Here is a 24,328-nt window from a genome sequence, read left to right as displayed (position 1 = left end):
CCAGGAGGGAGACTCTTTCTGAGGGGCTGCTTGCTCCTTCGTTTTCTGGGTAGGTGGGGAAGGTTGGTTTTCCCTGTTGCCAACTACATCGGCTGCCACCACCTTCCACTTCTTCTTTGACTCCGGAGCTGGTTCCTTTGGAGGCAATAAGGTTCTCACCATCTTCCACAACAAAGAAATGGTGCCTTTTAGTAATACAGTTTTCCTTGGTTTTTTACCTATCTGCCACTGGACAAAAACTTCTTTTACCGTGGCAAGGGACCTGAGGTCCCTTACCCTAGAGGACTCCCATGGATGCACTTTTCTGCTAAGTTTAAAAAGATTTGTGTTTTTTTTCCCAGCGTGTGAACGTATCTACCGCTCCTCGGATGCAGCTGGCCAGGCTGCCCACAAGAAGGGGTCTTTATGCCTGCATTCTCCACCAGTTGTTGGGGTTTCCTCCTTTCCCAAGGGGGAAGGTGAGTAACTTACAAGTCACATGCTAAGGTAAAACAAAAGTATAATTCTTTATTGCAGAAAAAAAATAACACACACCAAGCTAATACAAGCTGCCTACGAGCTGCTAGCATGTTGGGTTGGAGGAAAGGCACTTCCCACCCTGTTCTATGTTGTTATTTGATAGGTCTCGGGAACCCCACCCTGTGTTCAGGGTGGCGAGACTACCTCGTTTATCGGGTCTTTAGCTTTGTCTTTCCCGAAGTCGTTCCACCCTGGGCTTAGTTCGCATAACTTTTATACCTTTTCTTCCTCTATTCCCTTTGGACCCCTTCGGATCCTCCAATCACACACCAGCTTTCAGCCTTATCACCTTTTAGGGGTTAGAGCAAAGTTTTGCTGCATGCTGCAAAGTAGGGTTACTTCGGGCCATGCCGCAGTTCCCCTTTTCCAAAGCCGTTATTTTGGGGCTTTCTAGAGCCGTTAAGTCATGCAAGAGCAGTTTCCCTTTCCAATATCAGCAAGTCAGCAGATGCATTAGGTCGTTATCTTGTGGCCTCCAGGTTTCACGAAACTGACCCCCACCCTGCTTCAGGGTGTCAGCTTGGCCTCTTTCCAGAAGCCTCTTCAGGATGGGCCTCACAGATTGCTGGGTTTTGCTTGGCTGAGATTGGTACTGACTGAAGGAAATTCTTAGTTCAGTTCCTAATTGACAGGGGTCCATCACAACAGACATTAATTAGGAACCTTATAGACAGCATCAGCAGAGCAACAAATTGGCTTACACTTGATGGTCGCTTCTTTAGACCACATTGGAGGCAGAGGAAGTTTGACCTGCTCTCTGTTTGAACAGAGGATTTTATTCTCCACAGCTGCTTGCCCTGCACACTTCACCAGTCCTAATTCACAAACAGAAAAACAGACATTGTTACAGACATGGTTTAAAACAGATATGGTTTAAAAACCAGGGCCACCTCTGCCTAGAGTGCATGCTCTTTTGTTTATCCCTAAATGTCAAGAGCATTGTACTTTTTTCTGCTTGAAACACATGGGAGCTCAGTCAGAGCAAACCAAGCGTTCTTCCCATACCTGTAAATGAAGTCTCTGGAGTGGAATGGCTGCTGGATTTTTTGACAACAGGTCTGTGCCTGCTAGGAGGCCTCTCGGCCCTGCCTCCTTTACCTGGATTATTTAGGCTTTAAGCCAAAAGAAAACTGGTATCTCTGCAGCAATATGATGAGTTCCACCCTGCCTGCCAGCCCGAAATCTTTCAACTACCATTTAACCTGTCATGCTTAATTTTAGCTCTGAGTAGTCTTTGGATAAGTTACTTCTTACATGCTTCCTATGAAGGCTCCATTCATAAATAATTTTGAAAGGGTCAATATATGATCAACACATATTTTAACAAATGACTAATCCATTGTTATGAAGCCCAACAATCAACCAGTTCCTTATTACCATGATTTACAGTCATTTATAAGCCTTTCTACTGATGTGGCACAGGGAAACGTGGGGCCACTGCAAGATATGCTGGGCAATCTGGTGGTTGCACCAGAGGAGAAAGCAGACCTCTTTAACAAATTCTTCACCTCCATTTTCTTGTGCAGGGACTGGGACTCCCCCACCATCATTCAAGATGGACTCGAGGGGAACACCTCCAGACCTAAGGTTGAGGAGGACCGGGTTAGAGTGCTTCTGGAGGGGCTGGATGTGTTCAAATCAGCAGGTCCAGATGCTCTCCACCCCAGGGTGTTGAGGGAGCTAGCAGGGGTTATTGCAGGGCCCTTGGCACAGCTTTACGAACGCTCGTGGTGCTCGGGCCAGGTGCCAGATAATTGGAAGATAGCCAATGTGGTCCCCATCTTTAAAAAAGGGAGGAGGGAGAACCCGGGCAACTATAGGCCCGTCAGTCTTACCTCAATCCCGGGGAAACTCTTTGAGAAGATCATCAAGGAGCACATCTGTGATGGGCCGGCATCGGGGATGATGCTCAGGGGCAACCAGCACGGTTTCATTAGGGGCAGGTCATGTCAAACCAACCTGATTGCCTTTTACGATCAGGTCACAAAAGCATTGGATGCAGGTGTCGCCGTGGATGTAGTCTTTCTGGACTTCAGCAAGGCCTTTGACACTGTCGACCACCCCATCCTCATTAAAAAACTAGGCGACTGTGGCATTGATGTCTACACAGTCAGATGGATTGCAAATTGGCTGAAGGGTCGTACTCAGAGGGTGGTGGTGGACAGGTCATATTCCACCTGGGGGGAAGTGGGCAGTGGAGTTCCCCAGGGCTCGGTCCTTGGGCCTGCGCTGTTCAATTTCTTTATCAGCGATTTGGATGACAGGGTGAAGAGCAACCTGTTTAAATTTGCTGATAATACCAAAATTTGGGGTGAGGTGGGCACGCTACTAGGGAGGGAAAGACCTGGATAGGTTGCAGGGGTGGGCTAACAAAAACAGGATGCGTTTCAATACTGACAAGTGCAGGGTGCTGCACTTGGGCAGTAGTAACCAGCAACACACTTATAAGATGGGAAACTCCCTTCTTGAGAGCACAGAGGCAGAAAGGGATCTTGGAGTTGTCATTGACTCCAAGATGAACATGGGCTGACAATGTGAGGTCACGGTCGGCAGGGCCAACTGGACCTTATCGTGCATCCACAGGTGCATCTCAAGTAGGCCAAGGAGGTGATCCTCCCCCTCTACACAGCAGTGGTCAGGCCACAGCTGGAGTACTGTGTCCAGTTCTAGGCACCCCACTTCAAGAGGGATGTGGGCAACATTGAGAGGGTCCAGAGGAGGGCCACCCGCATGATCCAGGGACTGCAGGGCAGACTCTACGATGAGAGGCTATGGGACCTGAACCTGTTCAGCCTTCACAAGAGAAGGCTGAGGGGGGACCTGGTGACCATGTATAAACTCACTAGGGGGGACGAGAAGGGTTTGGGGGAGACCTTGTTTCCCCTAGCGCCCCCCGGGATAACAAGGAATAATGGCCACAAGTTGTTGGAGAGTAGGTTTAGATTAGACATCAGTAAGAACTACTTCACAGTTAGGGCGGCTAGGTTCTGGAACCAACTTCCAAGGGAAGTGGTGCTGGCTCCTACCCTGGGGGTCTTTAAGAAGTGGCTTGATGCCTACCTGGCTGGGGTCACTTGAGCCCAGTTTTCTTCCTGCCCAGGCAGGGGGTCAGACTTGAAGATCTACAAGGTCCCTGCCGACCCTACTTCTGTGATTCTATGTGCTTCTAACCATCTCTGACCCTTGCTTCATGTTGTATGTGCTAGCACATATACCATTAGCAGTTGAATCAGTGAAATCCATCTAATTGCTATGGAGTATGGCTACACTGCCTTTGCAGAAAACCCTGGAGTGCTGTGGAGAAGCCCACCCTTCTCATTCAACCATGCTCTACTGTATGTGCCAAATCAAGACATTAGGTAGTACGGCCAGTTAAGGATGGTGCTGAGCGTGCACCCAGAGCTGTTATCAGCTTTTCTGTCTCAGGTGCGCTTCCTGGTTCACTTTCAGGACCACGCAAACCATTATACTACTTAATTCCAGGCCTTTGTGCATGTAGTGCTGGGGAAAAACTGTGCAGGGTGGGCTTCTCAGTAGCATTCCTCAGCTCGCCATGGAGGAAACATGGGTACCTCATCATTCAGGCTAAGACAAAGTTGGCCAGATGTGATGCTAGTCACACTTCACACCTGTGTGCTGTTGGCTGCAGAAACTAGCATATTTTCACCAAAGTAGTCTGAAGATCTTCTAGGCTTAGCAGTACCTTTGAAAGACACCAGATTGATGCATCAGATACAGTACCAGAAGACAAAGTGCCTCTTTTAGCCACAGAGTCCTCTTACTGAAGTTACTAAACAGCCACCGAATTGAAACAACTTTCAATCAAAAGTCAAACAGACAAGCTGGAGGTAAGAGGCTCTGTAATGGTGAATGCTTTACTCACTGAATAAAGCTGATGAAACAAGTGAGTCAACCTGTTACAAGTACAAACCCCCAAGAATGAAATACCTTCCAGGGAGATGTCTGTCTGATGTTAGTTTACAGGAGTACTCAAGATTACCTTGAGCTGTTATCACTATTAGAAATGAATTATCATTCAGGAAGCTAGAAGTTGGGTGTGTGTCTCAATTAGACGATTCTATCTTGTCTGGAATTACTAGGTGCTCAAAAAAAGCTTTGACTTGAAAGAGAAGATGCCCTGCTCCTGACACCACAGATGTTTCATGAAAGAAAGAGGCAAATACTTGGAGTGGGAAGGTTCTTATGGCCATACACCCTGCGAGCGCATGTGGCAGAGACAACATAACTCATGGAGGCAGTATTGCTTAAAGGATGCCTATAGGAGACTGAGCATTAGAAGTCCTGAGTTCCAAGGCTTCCATTAAGTCCAGACCACATTACACTCTTTAGCCATTTAGTGGCAAAGTTGGTGTCCAGTACCTAAATGGTTAAAAGTCAGCTTTGGCAGCTAATAGTGTTCTCACCCTAGCTAGCAATGTCAGGAAACTTAAGAACAGTCTAGTATGGATGCAACTTGACCAAGGTTACATGACAAGTCAGTAGTGAAACCCAGGAGTCCTTGCTCCCAGTCTCCTGCTACATCATCTATATCATCTAAGCTCATGAGTTGATGAAGTTGGTGATAAAAATACCAGTGGCTGATATGCTTCAGCAGTTCTAGAATAGCAGCATTGCTCTCACAGTGACTGGGGCTTCCCTAATTTACAGGGGCTTTGCTAAATTCCGCAGTGTAGCATAGGTGTTGGCACCCAGCAGTCTCCTGAAATTGCTTAGGCATAATGACTTTTTTTGGAGCATGAGCAGGAGCTCATCCAGTTTGTGTGACCAGTTTGGCCTGTACTTCCCTTCAGCTCCTTGTGTGGGAAGACATGCCCAGTTTTGCTACTGCTGCCCTGAGTATGTCTTGCAGACGTTGTGTCATTCTGCTGATACATTATGGGATAGCTGCCCAGCTTTAACTCAGAATGCATTTTTGCAAGCGTGGCTAAGCAGTAGGATAGGCATGAACATGCAATCATTTCTCTTTTACTACCTCTCTGTGCTTCCCACATGCTGCCTTAGCAATGTGGATTTACAGGAACAGCTCATGTGCTCAGAGTAGCTGAGGGTGAACCTTCAAGTGGCCCCAAAATAGAGTTCTAGGCATGCCTTAAAAAGCTTTGAGATCTTTGGGTGAAAGGTCCCATGGAAAACCAATGGATGGTTATGCCTACTGAATATCAGCAAGAGAAGCATGTGTTACGTGACCTTGTGCCTGCATTCTATTCATACTGCATCTGTGTCCCATAAAGCTTCTTTGCACAGGTGGTTTGAAATGGATGACATAGGATCCATCCAGGCATGTAGACTGGTGTTATCTTGATAAGGCTAGGGTATTTATGAATACATGTTACCTTTCCAGGACATTGGCAGAGTTTATGAAATATAGTGTACATTAATAAACTTTATTTGGTATGATACAAATCATCAGGGCTTCCTTACAGAAGAGCCACATTGATAACTTGCCAGAAGCCTAAATTTACCTCATTTGCAAAAATTGGAGCAAATTTCAATGTCCTTGTTTTTAGATATTGGTGTTCTGTCGCAATGTGTGATGGCCCATCTTTACATATACTGCTCCTTATCTATTGACTGCATGATGATGTGACATGTGTGAATGCAAACCCAATACCCTCCTTCTGACTCTATGCTGGGCTTAAGTACTGCAAATAATAATGCACAGAAAATTACACTTACAATACTAATTACAGCAATATGGCTTAGAAAAGCATTGTGAAGGCAGTCATTTCTCCTTGGCTTTATCTTGCCCAATGCTAATACCACACTGCTTCTCACTGGCCGTGTCAACATGAGATGCTATATTGCCGCAGTGATGAGCTATGGACTCGTAATTTATTGCTACAGCAATGTAGCATCGGCCAACATAAACCATGATGCCAACACTACTGTGCAGTAGAGTCAGACACCACCCATGTGCCACTGGGACTGTACAGTACTGGCAGATACTGTGCAGTCATTTAGTACTTGGTTTAGCCCAATGTCCAATGTGACTCCTGCTTTAGCAAGTACTAAATGACTGCACAGTACCAACTGCACAGTCAGGAGCACATGTAGACGTGCCCATAGAAGACCTACTACATTTCACAGGTGTAGATCCTATGATTCCATGTGACCTCCACTTATCTAATTGTCATTAGCATATTAGTATTCATATATCAACTTCATCTTCCTAGGGTCTGCTAGTAAAGTGTTAATTGGAGGAGAATGAAAACTAACGCAGGGACAAATCATTAGACCTAGACGTAATATCAGAGAGACATATGTATGAAAACAATGGTAAAATGAATGAGCCATGTTCTCAGAGGACAGATTTAAGCTGAATAACCAAGGAATGTTTTTGCAGGGAAATTTTCTGACTTACTATATGGGAAAGAAAGATGGTTGACCAGTATCTCTATAGGTGCCTTAGTTGTGAAGTGTGACTGTCCCTATAGTTTCTTAAGATTTGCCATTTGGTCTTTTTAGCTATAACATCCAGGAAAGGTAACATGTATTCAAAACAAAGATATGAACCTCTAATATTAACTTCAACATGACATGATTCTTTGTGTAGGAATATATACACACAAGTGCTACTGAGCTGGTGGATTGTTTTTTCTATACAGATTTTCATTTATTTTAGTAAAAAATCAAATGCCAAAAAATTTCATCCAAAAATGTTTTTAAAACATATTTTCAGACATGTTTATTTGCTAGTTTGACAAACTGTAAAAACTCATGAAAATCAAACCTTTTTTGTGAAAAAATGTGCCTAAATCTAAAAGATATATATATATTTTTTGTCAAAAACAGCTTTGGTGGAAATTTTTTGATTAGCCCTAAAACACACACATATCCAAAATAAATATTTCTTCATAGACAGCTGGAAATAGAAGAGAAGAACACACCTATCCATTGGGTACTCTGAGAATCAAAATAATCTTTATTTCTGTTAAAATAATATACTTTCGCCTAATTAAAGTGAATACTGAAACTAACAAGGTTTAATCAATTTACAAAGGATGTGTGTCTCAGGCATATCTCCTTAAACCGTCCAAACTCATCATGACATTCAGATCTAAATTTATAAAGAAGTTGAAACCAAGTGTGGAGTGGTATATTTTGTTTCAGTCTCTTTAATCATGTTTTTCTCTGATGTAACTCCACAGTTTTCAAAAGATACAGTGCATGGATTAATTTGGCCCTGAATATCAGTGTTTGTTTATTTCAAAGCTCTTCTTGGTATTAAAAGGTTAAATGGCAAGTCCATTTACAGAGACATATGCTATTCTTTTTGTAGTACATGATAAAGACATATAATGTTAATTTCTTTGGACACCTTAGTTAATTACTTTGCCATTAATGTTCATATGAAAGGGATTTTTCATGGAGCTTAATGCTTAAGAAGACCAATAGAGGGTTTTGGTCAGTTAATCAGTGCTTAAGAAGTGGGAGTCATTACTGAGATCTTTTCTTGCTAATAACAAGCACCTATGTGAGAGTGTCTGAAGCTATTAGGGTATATAAATCATAAATGATTGTAAGAAAGATGAAAGTAGAAGGTACCTTGCATGCTCGTAGCTCACAGTATTATGAGGGGTATTGGTCTCATTGTGTAGCATTAATACGATGCCACTGGAAGAACACTGAGTGTGGTCCTACCAGGGTTCTTAGGACCACCAATAATGCTTACTAATGGCTGCAGCAATTCAACTTGAGACACTCAGGCCTCACCCTCAGCTTCATTGAAACTGATTTGCATAATTCTACTAGCACAAAGCAAGTCTCCGAGCTGGACTGTCCAGTTGCAGGTGGACCATCCCGCAGTAGAGCAATCTACTAGCAGAGGAGATCTGTGTTGAACTTGCTAGTCTCTCTCAGTTGGCAGCAAAGAGGAGGTGGCCATGAGAGAAGTGGTGTGGTTAAGGTTTCACAGCACCCTGGTAATCTCTAGTTGCTCTATGAGCCCAGGGTTCAGGATACTATGGGTGTGTCTACATGTGCATTAAATCTAGTACCTCTGGGCATTTATAGACGTGCTCCAGGAAGCGGGGTAGTGTGTGTTTGTGTGGTGGGGGGGACGACACTTTAATTTGAGTGACTCTGAGAGCCACTCTAATTAAAGTGCCCGGAGCATCACGTGTATCAGCATCCCTGTGCTGAAAAATGGCAGTGGTGGCGCTTTAACTAAAGCTTGTCAAACCAGATTTAGTTTAAAGCACCCCCGCCACCATTTTTCAGTGTGGGGATGCTGATATATGTGATGCTGGAGTCTGCTGGAATGTGGTAATTGTCGAGGGCAGATCATGCCTGACAAACTTTGTGTTCTTCTACAACCAGGTAACTAGCCATCTGGATGGGGGACATGAGGTTGACATGATTTACTAAGACTTCAGTAAAGCCTTTGATTCGGTTTCCCACGGGATTCTCTCAAACAAACTGGAGGGTGCTGGACTGGACTAGTCTACAATGAGGTGGGTGGACAATTGGCTTAGAGGCCATTCCCAGAGGGTGGTAATTGATGAGATGGCCTCATCCTAGAGAGCTGTCTCCAGTAGTGTCCCCCAGGGATTGGTGCTCAGACCTGTGATGTTTGATATATTCATTAATGAGTTGGATGACGGGGTGGAAAGCTCAATGATTAAATTCGTGGATGATACCCAGCTGTGGGGAAATGCGGGCACATTGGAGGATAGGGTCAGGATCCAGGACAACTTTGACAGACTGGACTCATGGGTAGAATGGAATCAGATGAGATTTAACAGGGAGAAGTGCAAAGTCCTTCATCTGGGTGGGAAGAACCCTCACCATAACTACATGATGGGTGGTGGTCCACTGGCTGGCACAGCATCTGAATGAGACCTGGGGATCATGATCACCTGGAAGATAAACATGAGCCAACAGTGCAGTGAGGTTGCCGGAATGGCAAACAGCACTCTGGCGTGCATCAGCCGATGTGTGGCCAATAGATCCAGGGAGGTGCTCCTCCCTCTCTATTCAGCAATGGAGAGGCCTCAGCTAGAGTACTGTGTCCAGTTCTGGGCACTGCACTTCAAGAAGGACACAGATAAGTTTGAAAGGGTACAAAGAAGGGCCACCCATATGGTCAAGGGCACGAAGGATAGGCTCTACGAGGAGTAACTCTGGGAACTGGGCCTGTTCAGTCTGAGTAAGAGAAGGCTGAGAGATGACTTGAGAGCCGCCTACAAGTACATCAGGGGTGAACACCAAGCTCTAGGTGAGCAACTCTTCAGGAAGGCACCTCAAGGGAGGATGAGGACCAATGGGCATAAGCTGATAGAGGGTAAATTCAGCTAGATATAAGAAAGAACATTTCTCTGTAAGGGTCACCAGAATCTGGAACAGATTCACTCCTAGCAGAGATGATACAGTCACCCTCCTGGGAGGTGTTCAAGAAGAGGCTGGACAGGCACCTTGTTGAGCTTGTCTGAGCCCAATAACTTCCTGCCCATGGCAGGGGACCAGACTTGATGATCTTATAGGTTCCTTCTGGTTCTACAATTCTATGATTCTATGAGACTCAGTTAATGGAGTTTGCTCTGATGTGTTGTAATTACAATGTGTCAGAGCAGTCTTTCTCCATGTGGTACCCTCCTCCATTGTGAGATGCTAGGAAAATGCTCATTAACCTGTCTTAATGTGCATTAACTAAATAGCATTTTTGTGATGCTTTAATGCACATTAAAATAGGCTAATGTGTATTAAAGTACACTGGGGACCAGCCTGGCACAGTTAACCTAGAATCTTGTTGAAGAGGTAAAAGGCTTCAAAAGTGTTTCTGTCCCCACTGATACTGCCCTATTCTGGGCAGACTGCACCTTTCTCTGACAGAAAGTTGCATGCTCTCTTTCTGTCACAATAGTAGGTAGTTGTGCAGCTTGTTTTACAGCAGGCTATTGGCAAACTCATTCAAGGTACATGGAATGAAGTGTGGGCTCCTGTGCCTCTCACTGAATGACAGATAGGCTTTAACAACATGAATTTGGAGAAAGAGAAGATATTGGGATCTGCAGCAAGAGAGGATGCATATCAGGGAGTTATACTAGGTAGCTACTAGGGATGCTGCTACCAAACTTTGGGCTACTGAAGGAATCTTTTTGGACCTTGTCTGAGAAACATGGAGGATGATGAAGGATCACATAGAGGAGGAAGAATTGGTATCATCAGGGATTGTGTGGAGGAGATGTGGAAGAAGATACCACATGGAATTTGCTGAGGAAGCACCATAGACCATGAGGGAATAAGTATCAAGAGGGGCTGCAAGGAAATGTCTTGAAGAGGTGAAAGGGTCATCATTAGAGAGAGCAGGACAAGAAGGAAATGTGAGAAAAATAAGACATATGAGAATGGAGGAAAAACAATATGGAGAACAGAATATGCACATAAAGAAAATTGCTGGGAAAAGTGTCTTGGAGCATGTGTGGCCCTTTTATTTCCTTCTGTCTAATGTGAGCCAATCCCCTCAGGTGCAATGGATGAGCCAGTGCCTGGGGGTCACTCTTGGGCCTGGTTGTCTTGGTGGATAATAAAGGTTCCTCCAGTGTTCATGGACTAATCCATTGTGTGGTATTTCCTAGCCCTGGGAGTTGCTTGTTATGAAGGTTGGGCTTTACTGTTGTTCTACTTCTGACACAGGCTGTCCCAAACACTCCCTTCGATTCTGAATCCTTGGGCGATGATTTAGAGTTGATTGAGTTGTTTAGCTCTCAGTGGGCACATCTACAAAGGATGTTCACTGAGGAGTTGCCTAATTAGCTCCACAGTAAATGTCTTAGCGTCTACGCCGGGGCAGGCAAAATCCAGCCCACGGGCCAGCAGTGGACTCCATTTTACTCGGCCTTGGTGAGGCCACAGCTGGAGTACTGAGTCCATTTTTGGGCCCCTCCACTTCAGGAAGGATGTGGAAAAGCTTGAAAGAGTCCAGAGGAGAGCCACTTGTATGATCCAAGGCCTGGAGGGCAGGCTGTACGAGGAGAGGCTGAGGGATTTGGGACTCTTCAGTCTGGAAAAGAGAAGGCTCAGGGGGGACTTGGTAGCAGCCTACAATTATATAAGAGGGGTACATCAGGACCTGGGAGAATAGCTGTTCACCAGAGCTCCCTAAGGGATAACAAGGTCTAACAGCCACAAACTCCAGGAAGGCCGATTTAGACTAGTCATAAGGAAAAAATTCTTTAGGGTGTGTCCAGGGTCTGAACAGCCTCCCCCCTCCCAGCCCCCCTCCCCCACTGGAGATGGTGCAAGCACCTACTCTGGACTCTTTCAAAAAAGTCTGGATATTTTTCTTGCTGGGATCACTTGATCCCAGCTGACTTCCTGACTATGGGGGGGGCTGGACTTGATGATCTCACAAGGTCCCTTCCAGCCTCTAATGTCTATGAAATATATGAAATCTATTTCCCAGCAGCCCCTCCCCACATGGCTGGGGCCGGTTTCCATGGGGACCCCAGCTGCACCTGTACTGTGATAGTGCAAGGCTGGGGTTGACATGGAGACCAGCCTTAGCTGTTCTGGCAGAGCACATGGCAGGGCAGGTCAGGGGGCTGCTCTAGAGCCATTGGCACCTTGCAGCAAGGGCAGCTTGGTCCAGGGCCAGGGTAGAGCTGCAACCTGCAGCCTGCATTCTCCGAGCAGGGGTGCGCAGGTAGTGGCTTGTGGCTCTACCCTGTCTCGGGACCAGGCTGTCATTGCTACAAGGATCCGGGTCAGAGCCACAATACATTGCCTATGCACCCCTGCCCAAAGCATGCAGGCTGAAGATCACAGCTCTGCCCTGACCCTGAACCAAGCTGGCCCTGCTGCAAGATCCCAGTGACTCTGGAGCTGTCTCCTCCCCTGCCCTGCCACGTGCCCTGCCAGCATGGCTGGGGCCAGTCTCCATGGCAATCCCAGCCTTGTGCTATGGCAGTGCAGGTGCAGCTGGGGTCTCCATGGAGACTAGCCCAAGCCAAGCAGCCAGGGGCTGCTGGGAAATGGAGTCCAATTGCCAGCTAGATCTGCCATTTTGCCCACTCCTGGTCTACGTGCTCAGAGCTATCAGGACAGAGTAAACTAATTAAATACAAGTGCTATCCTATGGCAGAGTTTTTTACTCTGCAGCAACACACATGTAGATGCTAATGGGGCTGGCTGGGGCACAAGGGAGCTTCAGTGAGGGGGCTGCCTGCCAGCTAGCCCTGCACCGAAGCACCCTCATGCCCCAGCCAGCCCCTCCACAGCATGTTGAGCTAGGTTGGAGCAGCCCCAGGCTCAGAAGCTGACCCCCCGTGCCTCTTGCCAGCCGGGGCTGCTCCAACCCAACTCAATGCACTGCAGTCTGTGGTGTACATTCAAATATGGTGCCTGGGAGCAGTAAACTCTGGCACAAAGTATACTGGAGTTTATTGCTGTGCATTAATAACATGTGTAGATGTGCCCAGTGGGTGACATTCACCTCAAATGCAGCCAGCTCAGAGCTCTCTGCAAGTGACGAGTGTTGGAACTGGGAGCAGAAACCATCCCAAGCCCTACAGCAAAGCTGGCAGTAATTCCTGCTAAAACCTTTGAGTTGATACAGCATCCTCAGTACTCCCACACCATGCCTGGACCTGCTCAGCTGTGATCTCTTGAGTCATCCACCTTATCCAACAGCTATATGCCACATGCTGAGGAGCACACCCTTCCTGCACATCCCCAGTGAGGAACCTACATAGCTGTTGCATAAAACCTTGGCACCAGTGTGAACTGCATGCACATGCCTGGTATTTATTAGATTAATATAAAAAGGGGTTAATATTGTAATATTCATAATTATAGCATCCTGGATATAGTATCTGTAGTGGCAGCTGTGCCCCAGATACAGGGAAGTCCTTTTAACTGCATTGCCTCAGGACTGAGAAAAGGCATTAGCCAAAACCTAATGTAATAGACCCATATTATATACACAACACTGTCAATTCTGTGGGATTAGCATTCTTGAAATAGACTAGCTCCCTTCATTTTCAGAGCTCTTAAGCTCTTTGACAGCTGCTTCTCTTATATTGTTCTGGCACAGTTAAGCAGAGTATAATTAGTTGCAATGTTGGCAAGTTATAGTTAGTATTCAGTTAGCTGGAGTACAATTAAGTTACAGAGTAGTAGACAGTGGGGCTAAAAGATGCCATGCTGTTAAGCAGACTTTGCACTTATCCAACATGTAGTTAACTGATATTTATCGTAATGCAAGCAATAGGCAACAAATTGAGACAGGCATGGAGCAATGTAATTAAGCAATTTATGCATTTATCTAAACTGCACATAAAGGAAATATGCCATAAATGGTGGATTTGGGGTTTACAGTGATATAACACTAAACGCATCATTTCTAACTTTTTTCTTTCCTCTGACAAACCATTTCTCATCTCCCAAGGAAAAGTCAATTGGACAACTGAACAATTTGGAGCTCTTCCTTACCCTTCCTACATAAATTAATTCTGCTTCTATCCATGTGGGAGCATGCCTTCCGCTGTCCTGAAGAACACAGGATGGGGAACAAAGGGGGAAGCAGCACCGGACCCCAAGAGTAGGGCAGAGGGCCCAGGAAGGGCCAATAGAGCTGCTTACCTTGGGACAAGAGTCCTGGCACCATCAGGGGAGTGGCAGCCAGATCCTGAATGGCCCCAGACATGCTTTAAGAGCATGTGTTGGGTACAGGTGGGCAGTAGGGCTGTGCGAAACTACACTGTTTCGTTTCAACTTCTGTTTCGCTGTTTCATTGGGACAGTGTTTCATTTTGAGTTTCATTTAATTTCAAAAGCACTGTTCTGTTTTGTTTCGTCAAAACTGTTTCACTGTTTCAATGTTGTTTTGATGTTTTGGCCATAGTCTATAATGGGGAAGCACAAAACTGCCTATAACTTTGTAATTTCATGCCTGATTCAGATGAAACTTGTAGGGATGGTAGCCATGAAGCCTGCCAAGTTTCAAGGACATAGGTGCAGGGGTTTCTGGGAAACTGCACCTCAAAGTCTTGAAAGCAAAACTCGTGTCACGTGTGTGTGTGTGTTAAGGCACAGTGGGGTGAAAACTGCAGGGATGGTAGCCTCTGCTGAGGCCACAAAGCCTGCCAAGTTTCACGGAGATAAGTGCAGGGGTTTCTGGGAAACTGCACCTCAAGCTGCTGACAAGCAAAACTTGTGACATGTGTGACTCTGTGTGTGTTAAGGCGCAGCTGTTTTTCTGTCCCTCCCCCAAGAGCAATGGGATTGGAAGGGACCTCAGGGGAGGATCACAATCACTGGCCAGCTACACATGTCAATATCATTCTCCCTTTTTCCCCCTCCCTCTCCTTAGTTTGTTTCCCTGCAAGCAAGCCCAGCTTCAAAACTCGAAACATTTCGAAACTTTCGAAACATTTCAAGTGCCCTCATTTCATTTCGAGGCTGTTTCGAAGCCTTTCACTTCATTTTGATTTTGCTGTTTCAAGCTCAAAATGAGTCGAAACAGTGTCGAAACAAAACACCTGGCAAAATTTCACACCGCTCTAGTGGGCAGGCATGCCGCTGTTTTTGGTATATCCAGAAGCACCAAGCCAGCTCCAGCAGAAAGCTGGCAGCCAGCACACTGGAGAAGACCAGTATACACAGGGAGAGCAGGCATGCTGGGAAAAGCCTGCATGCCACGGAAGACCAGCACCAGGAAGAGAGCCTGCATGCTGGGGAAGATCAGCATTTTGAGCAGAGCAGGCAAGCCAAAGGGAGCAGGCACATCAGGGAGAGCCAGCAGCAGACTGAGCGCCAGTGAATTGAAGATAGTTAGCTTGGACAAAAAGGTTGGCTAGATGTGGGAAACCAGCCCCAGAGAGGGGACAGAAGAAAAGCGTTGTAAATCCAGACGGTTGGGGGAGTATCCAGTAATAGGGGCACCAGAGCAAGACCCCAGGCGGAGGAGTACAAGGGAAAGATTCCAGGATACGGAGCAAGTGTCCTGCATGAGAGAGCATTTAACTGTGAGTTTGTTTACATTATGGTCTCAGTTATAAATCTGCTATATTACTAGGGACTGGACTGGACTGATCATTTATAATTATTGACTCTGAATCTCTAGGAAGGGACTCTTGGTTCCTTCTGAAGACTTTCATCTTGTTTGCATCAGAAACAGCTAGTTGGTGAAAGGACAGGGTATAAGGGGAAATAGGAGCCCCAAGAAGATAACCACTGGTCTCGCCTGAGCATCTTAGATCCACGGTCAGCCTTCTGCTCATAATAGGATAAACCACAGTCATGGCAAGAAAGAAGAGAAGGACAACACACAGGCATAGACACAGAAAATCTTTATTGGTTGTTAGTAAGGCCCCAAGCAGCCAGGGAGGAATACACAGGCATGTATAGCTATACAATGCCAATTGTGCATCATATACAATCCATCATCTCCTCTATTAGCTTTCACCATTGCTGTCTGTCCTCCTTTCTCTACCAAGTCATAGACTCCGTCTAGTCACCATGTCATACCCTACAGCTGTTGCAATGCAGAGGTACTGTAGAAAGAATAGTATGGGATCATGTAATTACAAACTAAACCATAATGCACATGCGCATGTGCCCAAATTAAGACAGAGTAGACAAACTCAATTCTGGAATTTCTTTTCTTTTGAATATTGGACTTTGGAATCTGAGCATTCTTTAGATATAGTTGTGTATATGTTTGTGTGAGAGAGAGAGTGAGAGCATGTAAAGATTATTTTGGTGAATTTTCCCTCTACAAAATGGATCCAAGAGGTAAGTGGCCCATTTTCTTTGGTGTGCTCCATGAAAAAATTGTAGGACAGTGACTGCAAGGCTCTGCCTTTTATTTTATTTTAAGGCTGATTTCTGGAAGGTCTTTCAGAAGTTCCAAATATTGATGAAAAAAATAGGATCACAGGAAAATATGCTTGGAAGGTCATGAGTTCCCTGTTCAAGCAGGATTGTCCCGGACTAAATCATTCTAGCCAAGTATCTGTGAAACCTGTTCTTGAAAATTCCCAGGGATGAAGGTTTCACAACTTCTCCAGGTAACCTGTTCCAGGGAGCAGGGGGAAGGAAAGACAAGGTGAAGAAGAGCGGGGAAAAGAAAGAAAACAAGTTGACAAACAGTACCTTGGCCAGGTCAGGAGTAGTGGCCAGAGGCTAGCTAAGGAAAAATAGCTTAGTCCTTGCTCTGGTAGTTCCATGAACTCCACAATTAGCAGGGCAGCAATTAGCACATTCATCAGCAAATCCACCATGATTTTACATTAAATTTATGACTTCCATGGTGACTGCCAACATTCGTTTAGTAGTAGGTTAATGGATCCCAAATGATGAGTTTTAATTTTTTGGAAGAAATGGGAAGTCTGTCAAGGGTTCTGATCAGTTAAAGACTGTTAATTAATGCAGTGAATCATTTGTTCTTATTACTTGCTGCGTAAAGCTATTATTCCCAGTGCAGCATTCTGATGTGCTGAATTAAATTTCAATGCAAATCAGTCATGACTAATTCACCAGTTAATGTTTCAGTTCTTTTGCAATATACTGATGTCTGTTTTAGATAGGACCGGAAAGTTTTCTTGCCAATTGTGTTGGCCTTGTTATTTCTTTTCACGACTGTGTCTACACAGCTCAAGCTGTGAGAACCTGAGAGATCTTTAGCATCTCTGAAGATGATGTCCAAGATTAGCAAGGACTGTGTTTAAATATAGTTGGCTACTGTAGGTAGGAGCTTATCATGTTAATAAACCATTTTACAAAATCATGCTGTAGATTTGGCTTTATACCAGAGTTAAGTCTCATTAATCAGGAAGATTGCTAAACTTTTGCTAGTAAGAACAATGTTTAAACATAAATATGCCTAAGTGTTGTGGGTTATTTCCAACTCCTTATTTCCATTATTGTAGTAAAAATCTCAGATCCCTGTTTATTTTTCTTTTGGTTTTTTGGAGTATCTCAGGGAACTGTTTGTGAAACCCATAGGATTAAATATTCCATTGGTCTTGTAGCATTCTATTTCCTTCAAGGTGGAAGTATTAGGAGAAAAATCACAATATTGTTTCCATAAATAACTGCACAAAGAAATAAATGCCAGTTTAAAATAGATATGTAGATATACTTGCTAACTTAGACTACTCCAATTTGTTCGCTGAGTTTTCAGTTTGTTGATTTTATTCCTCTTTAACTGTTCCAAAAAGAATGAGATGGTTACTGTGCTCATGTGAGTTTCCTGTCATGAACAACCGACTGATACTTTGGAGTTGCTAGGCACAATGGCAGAGAAGGGTATTAATAGGTATGTGCCAGTATACTGTATATACTGGCACATCCAGTTAGTAGTTGCTCTTGCAAAAAATAGGGATTGAGACTTGTCTACCAGAGTATCAACAAACAAGATGTGTTTAGGTGGTGAGGTATTCCCACTCGTTGGATGCACCTCAGTAGTCTGTAATCACAGTGCTGAACGTGGCTAGGTCTGGTCTAACCCTGACCAGACATGGTTGGTATCATTATCAGCTTAACATCATAGCTACAGATGACAAAGCCTACACCATCCTATACCTAATACTTATGAAAGTCCTAGCTGAACCACATGACCCACCATTCTTTGGAGGACAAACACACACTAGAAAAAACAGACAGTACATTTAGAAGATATCTTTTAGAAGGTATTTTCAAACATGAGCAACAAACTACTGAGATTGAAAACCAACAAACAGTACAAGATAAGGATTCCAGTGTCCAAAAAAACCAAAAACATCATAGCACTTATGGAAAAAACTTCCAGCAAGTGACCTCCTTCAGCACTTCCTGAATTTAACTCCACAGAGATTTGGCAGCAACTAGGTAACTGGCTCTACAAGTTGTTGTCATTTGCTAAATTGCATTAAAGAAGCTAAAATACTTCAAATTATTTCCCAATATTACTTGTCCAGGTAAGAGTTTGCTGTCCTTGCCATAAAGATGTTGTTTTATCATGGGTGGCAGAAGCAGGTGTAGTTAGGAATAGAGGTTTTTTTAGGGTTTGGTCCATTACTACAGAAATGCTTGAGAACCTCACCCTACTGCACGAACAAACAGACTACCACCAACCTTCCTTTGGCGCATATTTAATTAGTTATGCCATAATACATTATGAGGGGAAGGCTTATGATAAAACACCTGATAGCAATTTAAGCATGTAACTTTCACTTTCAATCTATCCTGAGCATACTGGCACATCTATAATCACTTAGTCCATATAATTATTGTTAATGGAGGTATAACTAGGGACTTACTTAAATCACAGTTTTGCGATTTTCATGGAAACCACAAAAACCAGTGACCTCTGCAATTGCCACAAAAAATGGCATTTGCTGTGATTTCCAAGAAAAACAACCCCCCCCCGCCCCCCCCCCAAACAAAAACAACCTTTAATAAAAATAAAATGTTGGCTCCCCAGTGGGGGCCAGCAATTTTTGCTGCCAGTGCAACTCAGCCTTGCAGCCTGCCCGGGAGGGGAAGATGCCAGCTTGCAGGGCGGCACAAAGGGCAGCTTCCAAGTTGGCAGCTGCCCTTTCATGCCTCTCTGCCAATCAAAGGGCAGGCAGTAGTCAAGATGGCAGCCACCCCCTTGTCCCTCCTCCCACTGGGGCATCTTCACCAATTCATAGATTCATAGCTGTAGGGTCGGAAGGGACCTTGCAGATCTTCTAGTCTGACCCCCTGCCTGGGCAGGAGAGAAAACTGGGATCAAATGACCCCAGGTAGGTAATTGTCAAGCCTCCTCTTAAAGACCCCCAGGGTAGGAGCCAGCACCACTTCCCTTGGAAGTTGGTTCCAGATCCTAGCCGCCCTGACTGTGAAGTAGTGCCTCCTGATGTCTAGTCTGAGCCTACTGTCTAACAACATATGGCCATTATTCCTTGTTACTCCGGAGGCGCTTGGGGGAACAGGGTCTCTCCCATTCCCTGCTGGTCCCCCCAGTAAGTTTATAGATGGCCACCAGGTCCCCTCTCAGCCTTCTCTTGTGGAGGCTGAACAGGTTCAGGTCCTGTAGCCTCTCCTCATAGGGTCTGCCCTGCTGTCCCCGGATCATGTGAGTGGCCCTCCTTCGGACCCTCTCAATGCTGTCCACATCCCTCCTGAAGTGCAGCACCCAGAGCATCTGGACCTGCTGATTTGAACACATCCAGCCCCTCCAGAAGTTCTCTCAGTCCTCCCTGACCCTAGGCCTGGCAGAGTCTATCCTGAGTCTGTCCTGAATCCTGCACAAAAAAATGGAGGCAAAGAAATTGTTAAAAAGGTCTGCTTTTCCCTCTGGTGCAACCACCAGATTGCCTAGCGTATCCTGCAGGGGTCCCACATTACCCAGTGCCTTCTTCATATTCCCTGTGTATTTAAAAAAGGACTTTTTGTTGTCCTTGACCCTTGATGCTAGCCCTAGCTCCATATCTGCCTTAGCTTTCCTGACAGCCCCCTATAGACCTGAGCAATGGAGGTATACTCCTCTTTGGTGATAGCCCCTCCCTTCTACAGGGTGTACGCCTCCTTTTTGGCAATCAGGCATTCCCGAATGCCCTTGGTAAGGCAGGGTGGCTTTTGAGCACTCTTGCCCCCTTTGATTCTCGTTGGGATTGTCACCCCTTGGGCTCTGAGTATCGTTTCCTTAAGGAATGACCACTCATCTTGTGCACTCAGTTCCCCTATTCTCCAGGATCCCAGGGCCTCACCTACGAATCTCCTCAACTCATTGAAGCTGGCCCTTTTGAAGTCAAGGGCTACTGCCTTGCTGCAGGCCCTTGACACCCTGCACTGGGTGGTGAATTCCAGCAGGTGATGATCACTGTCACCCAGGTGGTCTGTGCACCTCCTGGGTTAAGTGGAGGTCCTGTATCTTGGCAAGGAACTGAATACACTGAACAATCAGTGCCGAGGGGCAAGGCCTCTTCATCAATCAGTGCTGAGGGGCAGGGATGCCATGAAATCACTGTGAAATTGACTCTTCAGGTTGCAACCAAGCCATAAAATTTGCTATCTCTCTCTGTGAGTTAGTTAGGTCCCTAGTTATAACACTGCTAATGTATCAAAACTGCATGAGGTCCTTAATGGCACATCTGATTTCTCCCCTATGTTAATCATTTTTGTACAGTTATTTAATAGACCAAACCACCATAAATGGTTTCTGAGACTATGGGAATTTAAGAATCCTAATGACACATAAAGGGACAATTTATTCTGGACTTCAAAGAAGATGAATAGTCAGAAGAGGACAGCATAGCAGAGAGAATATCACCGTAGAGCCTGAAGATTCTGTGGACTGTGATTTTCATAAGTGAATTTATTGTGACACAAAAAAATATGAAATTATAAAAAAAGAAAGCATATAGGAGGCCATGTGGAATTCTCTATTGTTCTAGCACGGAACTTATAGAAATAAACATCAACACCTGGAATTAAGGATGGTCATTTCCAGCCACACAGCTGTGTGCATGACTGTCTCCACTCAAAATTGCTGAATTTAGTACTAAGCAATACACTTTGAATGCTCAGAATTGTTTACAGTAGAAGGGCTATGTCAAGAGCCCTAGGTAAAAGTAGGTTTACTAACTGGCTAATGTTTTGGTAAATTGATTTCTTTTGATTATCTTACATTTTAATGTTGGCAGCAAAATAGATCTTACAGGCTTGTTTCTAAGGGATATTCATCTACCTCACAAATGAAACCATGCAAAGTTGACAGGAAGAATTTTCCTTACTTTCCGTGTCCTTTTCAGCCCTGAAACTGAGAACTCAGATGTAATCAATGCAGCTGCACAGTAAGACTTGCACAACTTGCCTCCATTTTTCTAATTATACCCTGTGTTGTTTGTACCGAGTTTGGATGCACATTTTAAAGAGAAATAAATACTTGCAAGGGTGGCTTTGACCTGGAAGTGTCCATCTGTATATGGGATTTTGATCTGAGATCATTTAGGAAGTTCAGCTCTTACCTGATATTCTATGAAAAATGTGGGATACTTGTTTCCAGAGTTCTGGTTCAGCTCACTATATACAGGCACCTGCAAAATTTAGATTTATACAGCATTCAGCAGTACTCAGTTAGAGATTTGTTTCTTGCTCATTTCTCTATTATCAACTGGTGGCTAGCTGCCAAATGATATACATGCTGAAGATACCTCATAGACTCCAATTTTCAAGTACACAGGGCTCACTAGGATGTCCAAATCAGAACTTCCATCTAAAAATACCTTCTTTACAAGCCTAAGTGCTTATCTGAGGTTTCAAATACAACATCTGTATAGCCTATTAAAGAACCTTCATTTGACAAACGAGGCCACGGAGTACTTTTAAACCTATTGGAGGAGTTGTCTAAGGTGAAGCAGCACAGTGAATCCATTAACTTGAAAAATAATCTTCCACAGTAACACCCAAGGATCATTAAAGCTCTGCTAAAACAGGTTGAGATTAAGCATCTTGCTTCATTACTAAATACAACAAATTTGACATTAAAATGGTTTTAAAACAAGATAAGCAAAACACTAGTTAACGTGGGGGCAGCTGTCAGCCATAGTTAGGGGCAGCGTCAGCATCAGCGATGCGCTGCTCTATGCATGTCCTTGAGCCCATGGGCATATCTAGGATTCTGAAAAAGGGGATGCAGATGGTGTGGTGCATCATCACATATAACACAACATGCATTTTTCTCTCAGGAAAAAGAAACTGGAAGTTTCACTAATAAGTTATGGGCCTAGAGCTATACTATTCAGCTTAAGATTGAAACAAAACAAAACCAACCAAACAAAAAACCCTTTATTGGAATGTGTATTCATTTGCAATATCATTTACAAAAACACAACAAACAAGGGAAAAATAATCAAAAGATGTTGTTTCATTAGTCCTGTCATTATAGTTAAATGTAGGTTTCTCAGATTCAGAAAACACAACCTTGCTTTCTTGAGCATCTTAACTTTCAATGAAGCATTGGATATACTGTCATCTCCATGCCTGGGCTAACATTTACCCGAGTGAATGATTCTAGCTAAAGTTAAAAACAGTCAGATGAGCTGTAAAATGGGAGCTACGTTATCCAGGAACAGCTACTAGGCAGCAGAAACACAGAAGAAAAGGATAATTTGGGTAGTGAAACCACTGAAGACCATTTAAGGGGGTGATTAACACATATGGAATGAAGAGTCTAGAAGGTAGGTGATACGAGCCAGGCAGTCAAGTGACTTCCTCAGCCCTGCCTGACTAGAAATACTGCTGCCACTGCCAGGCAGGTGACCTTAAACTGTGGGTGGAACATAGGTGTGCCAATTCTGACTGGAGCTATTCCAGGAGAATTTTTTCCAACATGACATAATGTCATTAATTGTACTGTTCACAATATCCATCTCCTGGATTGCTTTCAATGCCAATTCTGGTAGACTCCCGGCCAATCCAGGAGGGTTGGCAACCCTAGTGCAACAGGACTCAAGAGGGAGGGGCGGGTACAGAAGTGCACCACTGCACCGCCCTGGATCCACCCCCGCTTGTGCTGCACCTGTGGAAGCGCGCTCCAGCTGGCGTGAACCACCTCGGTTGGAGCTAGTCTACTAGAGCATTTCTCAATCCGTGGGCCACCACCCAAAAGTAGGTTGCAAGAATATATGAAAGGGTCATGGCTAAACATTAAAAACAGATCAAGTATCCAGCTTGTAGCCCTGATGGTCTAGAGGCAAAGGGAATCAAAACCCGTGGCAGAGGTGATCTCTTTCATTAGACCTACTACACATTTAAAAAAAAAAAAATCTGTTCAGACATAGATCAACACACTTTAAAAATGGTTTTGCATTGAAAGGAGAAAAAGGTGAGAACCTCTGGCTTTTTCCTTGCAGGCTGGCACAGCTCCATGGCCCACACCTGTCCCCAGCTCCCGCACACGGAGGGGGGCCTCGGGCCTAAGGGGCACTGGGTCTGGACCGGCCATCCACGTTTACAAATGGGACAAAAATGTCGAGAACCACTGGGCTAGGTAGGCTGTGCAAATCTCCCCTGCCTTGGGCCCATGGCTGAGCCGAGCCCTGTGGTAGACTTGACACCAAGCCTGGATCTACTGTTTACACTGCGCTGCCTGCGGGGGAAGCACGTGGAAACGCTCCTGCGCGCCCGCCCCGCTGGGTAACACGCAACGGTCCTGGGTTAACAGCGGACTCGGGGAGGCTGCCCACGAGCCCTCCAGGGCGTCCAGGCTGTTGCCTATGGAGCCCTGCACTGGCAGCATCAAAGCCCTGAGAGCCCCGGGGGGTCCCAGCAGCCCGTCTCCGGCGCCGCTCCTCCCTCCCTCAGCAGCGTCTGGGCGAAGCTCCTCCGCCTCCACCGGCAGCACTGGGTCCCTGGCACACTACAACTCCCGGCATGCACTACAGAGCCCCGGCCTGGAGCTCCCTGGCTTGCGGCGGCAACGGTGCATGCTGGGAATCGTATTTCCTGACGCCTAGACAAACGCCGCGACAGTACTCCTCCGAGGCTCTCCACCTAAGCCCCCTCCGTGGGCGGGTCAACTTGCCTGCTTCCTATCCAATCCAAGGCAAGTCGCTCTCTGAGGACCTCGCCACGCACCAATCAGCGCTCTGCTTTCTCAGGGCAGCCTCGAAAGAAAGCCTGACTAAAAATTCGTCAATAAAGTGAAGCCCTGCTTGTGCGCGCGGGCAGAACTCATGGCTGGGTTTTGGTTTTAATTGCGCTGCTTTTCCTCATCGCCGGGCTTTTCCGATTCAGGATTTTGCTCATGAACTGAGGGCGAGACACAGGCGCGGGATCGGGCGCCGCGGGGTCGTTGCTAAGGGGGTTAAAGGAGCGAA

The 24,328-nt window shown here is 45.3% G+C and overlaps 2 long non-coding RNA genes across 2 annotated transcripts; one reads left to right on the top strand and one right to left on the bottom strand.

Annotated features, from left to right (window-relative positions):
* Positions 1-21,404, top strand: LOC132250802 (uncharacterized). Its single transcript, XR_009462420.1, has 2 exons — positions 1-458; positions 20,635-21,404. It is a non-coding gene; the product is annotated as an uncharacterized LOC132250802 (long non-coding RNA).
* On the bottom strand, positions 15,815-24,328 carry LOC109282934 (uncharacterized). Its single transcript, XR_002089962.2, has 3 exons — positions 23,343-24,328; positions 21,476-21,544; positions 15,815-16,554 (listed from the first exon to the last, which is right to left on the bottom strand). It is a non-coding gene; the product is annotated as an uncharacterized LOC109282934 (long non-coding RNA).

This window comes from Alligator mississippiensis, chromosome 5 (genome assembly GCF_030867095.1).
Source record: "Alligator mississippiensis isolate rAllMis1 chromosome 5, rAllMis1, whole genome shotgun sequence".
Classification (NCBI taxonomy): Eukaryota; Metazoa; Chordata; order Crocodylia; family Alligatoridae; genus Alligator; species Alligator mississippiensis.
Note: the sequence above shows the minus strand (reverse complement) of the source record. Positions and strands in the feature narration are given on the sequence as shown.